At 37.6% G+C, this 5,218-nt stretch overlaps 1 long non-coding RNA gene across 1 annotated transcript; it reads right to left on the minus strand.

Moving 5' to 3' along the window:
• LOC148844053 (uncharacterized) lies at positions 1–2,579 on the minus strand. The gene is made up of 3 exons (XR_016103144.1): positions 2,447–2,579; positions 2,287–2,369; positions 1–447 (listed from the first exon to the last, which is right to left on the minus strand). It is a non-coding gene; the product is annotated as an uncharacterized LOC148844053 (long non-coding RNA).
• Positions 2,580–5,218: the final 2,639 nt, after the last annotated feature.

The following is a 5,218-nucleotide window of genomic DNA, read 5'->3' on the forward strand; positions in this document are numbered from 1 at the left end:
GGTTTCACTACCGAGTGCCGGTAATGGTGGTGTGACAGTGGATTCACCGTCGGTGGGCTCGGGTAGTCGGGCTTGGTCGCAGGCAAGTTGCCACTGTAAGCTTGCAAGTGGTGAGTGCCGAGTGGATTTGCTGTCGGTGCAAGCCTGCAAGTCTGGCTTGGGCTTGCTAGTGCCAAATGTCGAGTGCTGAGTGCTGCTGCCGAGTGCCAAGTGCTACTGCAAGCTCGCCATCCGCCATTGCAAGTGTTGAATCTTCTTGCCGTTGGACGCCGCTGCAAGTGCTGGGGTGAGGATGTCTTTTCGCCGCTGCAAGCTCACCGGTCGCCGTCGGTGTGTATCACCGTTAGATGCTCGAGGTGATGGCCGCCGCAGGTGACTGGTCGGTAGGGTGTGAGGGTTGAGAGGACTGAGGAGTGGGGAGGGAACTTGAGAAAATGGGAAATAACCCTAAAGGTAAAGGGAAAACCTTATAAGGGATTCAAACTGGTTGGGATATAATAGGTATTTTATTTTTTGTTTTTTATTTAAAACATTAAAAATAAAAATATTAACCTGTGAACCGCTGCCCGGGTCAAATAGTTTAGCTGTCCGACCACCCGGGTCAATGGTTTATTGACTTTTTAACGTTTTTTTTTTTCAATTTTCCAGTTTCTAGTAAAACCAGACTCGACCGGTTACCGGTTTTTCCGGTTTGACCATCCGGTCCAGTCCGGTTTTGAAAACAATGCTTTAATCAAACCAGACATCCTAGCTGAACTAAATTATTGGTTTTCCAAGATACAGCTGATGTACCAAGAATGGTAACTAGTGGTGGAACACCAGGTGATGGGACAACTTACCCAATCCGAATCATTGTATCCAGTAAGACACAAGTCATTATTAGATGAGAAAAAGAGGCCCATATTGGGGGAGGCACGAAGGTAACAAGCAATTTTCATGGAAGCATCCATGTGTTGCTGGCGTGGTTGATGCATGAACTAACTTAAGGTGTGCACTGAATAACAAAAATATGGTCATGTGACTATAAGATATACTAAGCGACCAACAAGGCATCGATATTGGGCTAGATCTGGAAGTAATGAGTTGCTATCATCATAAAAATACTTCTGTTGTTCCATTGGAATATGATTGGGCCAACACTCTAGCATGTGAGTTTCTTGGAGAATGTCATGTATGTATTTTGGTTGGTGAAGGAAAATACCCAGTTGAGTGATGTTGACTTCAATACCAATAAAATAAGTCAACTAACCAAGATCTTTAAGAGGAAAGCATGATTGAAGATAGTTCTTGAGATCATCAATACGCGAGGAAGAGTCTCTAGTGATAGTGAGGTCATCCACACAAGGGCACTAGTGAAATGCCCGTCACAATGAAGAGTTAAGAGAGAATAATCATTGAGAGATTGTTGATAGCAGTAGAATGATCACTATGTTATCTAATCAACAGAAGCCTGTCTTAATGGCTCTAAAAAGTTCCAGGTGCATAAATAGGAAAGGGATACATGGGCAAAAAAAAACGTGGGATAACCATTTGACCCTTAAGCTTTTAGTGGGTATAAAATAGAAGAAAACAGACAAATTTTATCAATAGCTACACAAAAGGTCCATATTTAAGTTGTTAGTACAAGAAATTTATCAATAACAAGTTATTAGGCACTGCTAAAGGAGCTATTATGTTTTATAACAGATAGATAATTATATAATTTTATTATGGTTTCTTTAACCACCTTACAACTAGTCATTGCCTAATAAAACATATTTTTACATCAAATCTTTAATAAGTCGCTTTCTAGGAGCTAAATGAGAAAATTCTAATGGAGCTCTTGTCAATGTTCAGGTATATGTCTCCATCTCTCACTGTGACTTTTTTTTCTTCAACTCCAATATCTTCACCAATGTTCGATCACAATATCATACAACATAAACTTTTGGGGGGCATTTGTCCCATCTAGTGTTTGCAGAACTCTTAAGTCCGGAAATAAAAAATTTGAACAGCAATATATTCACTTGCTTGTTGTCGAATTTGTGCAGTAATAAAAAATTAAAAATTATCCCTAATTTTATAAATTGTAATAATGCTTCAAAAGTTCAAATCAATTTATCCTGATTGCATAAGATAATTCTCCACAAGCGACATAGAACCAAATCAGCATGTAATGAAATTTTTTACTTTAGCAATAGCATCAAAACAAATACTGCAAGTTAGCATGTAATGAAATTTTTTACAAATACTGCAAATTAACATGGACGGTGCGGTGGTCTTTGTGGTTCTGGGATTGATTGTTACCTTTGAATGTTGAATGGCTGGTTACAGAGTAGTTGATGGGAGACTGGGAGCCAATCGGTCCTTCCAACTTTGAACTCTCAGAGCTGTAGAAAGGACAAAGAAAAACCCAAAATCAGGAAGAAGAAGAATCTAAGAGACTGAGACTATGAGGTAACAATACCGTCGGGCGTTGACTCGACTGAGTCTGAGACTGAGAGAGCTTGAGGGTGAGGTAGGGTCGCAAGCCACACCTCGTAGTCTAGCAGAGTTGCAGCTGCGTTCGCTGGGAGAGGGAGGGTTGAAACTGAAAGGATTTTGGCATGTTCGATTGATTTTTTTCCCTCTCTCTCTCTCTTTGATTTTGTATTTGGCATGTTAGGAATGGTCCCCATAACAATTCTGTCTAGTCTAGTTTTTAAAACCTTGGCCAATGTTTTAAAAACCGAACTAGAGGTTGACTCCTTTTCCATGCAAATCGGCAAATTTAAAAAATTGCCAACCCCCACCCCTACAACAACTAGGGGTCAGATCCAAATAGATTTGGAACCGGCCAATAAGAAACGATAAAGACCCATAACTGAACCGGACTTGATAGGGTTTGTAATTTTAGACCCATAATTGAATCAATCGGTTTTTAGGACAATCGAAGTTTGACCCAATTGGACTTAATTATAATAATCCTACTAAAATTATTATATATATATATATATATATAGATAGATAGATAGATAGATAGATAGATAGATAATATAACTTGAGCCGGGTTTGAATTGGTTTGGGACTAGGTGAGACCAATTTCAAACCAATAAGAATCGAGACAATATATCAAGAAACGGAACTAACCCAATTAGTTTGGGTCTATTGGGTTAATCAACCCATTGACTACCCTACCCACAACACATCATTCACATGTGAGGGAGAATGGAGGTTAGGCAAAGTTTTCTATAACGTATTTAAAAGTTGGGTTTGAAGTGGGTTTTTTTTTTTGGGATTTTGAAAGGAACATATGCTTTTTTTTTTTCAGATTTAAGTGGGGATTAGGAAAAGTTTATTTTCCTAAATATCATTTATGTAAGTGACAGGCATCTACCAAGTGGGTAAATAACTTTCTCACTTGAGGAAAAGTTGCCAACACTTTGATGGGACTAAAATGCCCCTTTTGATAATTGAATTTTTATGGCTAAAGTGGTCCGATCCGATTTTGAAAACCATGATTATTAGTGTGGTGCTGCACTATTCAAATTGCCCCTGTGGGAGATTTGGTGTATAACCAAAATACCAAAGGAGAATCATCAAGAAAAAAAGAAAACCATTTATTTTTAAATTTGACCATTGGTTGAGAGATCAAAATAATAAGGTGATGTCACATTTGAAATAGGGTTGTTAACGGATTGAGTCGGGATTAGATCAATGTAGAACCAATTCCGAATCATTGGGACAAAATCACAAACCCAAAACAAGTTGCAAATCATTTTGTGAGATCTGCAATGGGCCAAGTCTGGATAAGTTCCTCTAATCAGACATTTTCTATTATAGCAAATAGTACTTGTTTTTTGGTGGACAAAATACACAAATATATTTGCAAGATTACAGTGATACCCCTCTCTTCAACCTTATCCCTTTTGAACCAAAATTTTGGAAATAAGCTCATCCATTCACCCGAATTGAATTGTTGGTGGGCTGTGAGATATTTTTTTGGTAAGTGGGTTGTGAGACTAGTGTACAACAGTAGGTGGAATAGAAGAGAGAAATAAAATACAAGTATTTTTGTTATATAAACAAATTAATAGGATAGATGGATAGAATGTAGATTGATGAGACAGGGTTGGCATTGAAAAGTAACAATAGCTGATAGTAAACCATTTTTAATAAAAAAGTGAAGAGAAGTTATAAATTATAACCCTAATTTAGATTATCATAAATACACTACTTTTTTTATGAAAAAATATATACTCATTATAAAAGAAAAAATGACACAAGACTAGGTCGAAAACACACAAATCGAAGGCAAGCAAACTTAAAAAAACTAACCTTACTCACACAAAGCTTGTAACCCAAAGTTTTTAAAACCGGATTGGACAGGAAACCATTTTGGAGACTGGTTTCCGAGGTGAATGGTCCAATACTCATATTTGAATGGACAACCCATTATGATTTAAAAAAAAAATTGCAAAAAAGCATTGTTTGGGTCAATGGTTCAACCGCCCAGATCAACGGTTTATTGACAAAATCAACGGTTTTTTTTGCAAAAAATGCTTTTGGGGTGAAACAGAACCAGTTATCTGCCAGTTCCTGATTTTTCTAACCCAACTGTCTATAATCTGGTCCGGTTTTGAAAACCATGTTGTAAGTTGTAACCCACGTCTTCTAAAGACTTGGACAACAAAACAGGAAGAACACCCTCAAATTCACAAAAAATACACAAAGCCATTACTAACCAACAAGTGAGTTGACCTATTGAAACTTCTAGGGATAAAAAGAAAAGAAACTTCCAAGATTCCACAAGCAATCTTATGTGGAATCTTAATGTCCTTTAACAGGAACCCAACTTTTTTTTGGAGGAACACAATTTCCTTTTTGTAAACAATCAACCAATTACGACAACTTTTGACAAGGGTCTTTTTTGAAGATTTCTTAAACCAAGGTTTTTAAAACCAATTCGGACAATGAATCAATTAGGGGTCCGATTCCCGGGTCAAATGGCCTAACAGTTTGAACCAAACGGATGACCCATTCTGACAAAAAAAATAAAAAAAACTGGCCGAATCATTGAATGGTTTGAACGATTCAATCGCCCGAATCAAAAGTTTTCTGATCAAATCAATTAGTGAAATAACGGTTTTGAGGTAAAATGAAACCGGTCACCAAACTGGTTCCCGGTTTTTCCAGTCTGACCGTCCGGTCCAGTTTGGTTTCGAAAACCGTGTCTTAAACTTTCTAGAATTGCCAAAAC

Source organism: Nelumbo lutea, chromosome 8 (genome assembly GCF_056320005.1).
Source record: "Nelumbo lutea isolate HS-2025 chromosome 8, American lotus-T2T, whole genome shotgun sequence".
Lineage (NCBI taxonomy): Eukaryota > Viridiplantae > Streptophyta > Magnoliopsida > Proteales > Nelumbonaceae > Nelumbo > Nelumbo lutea.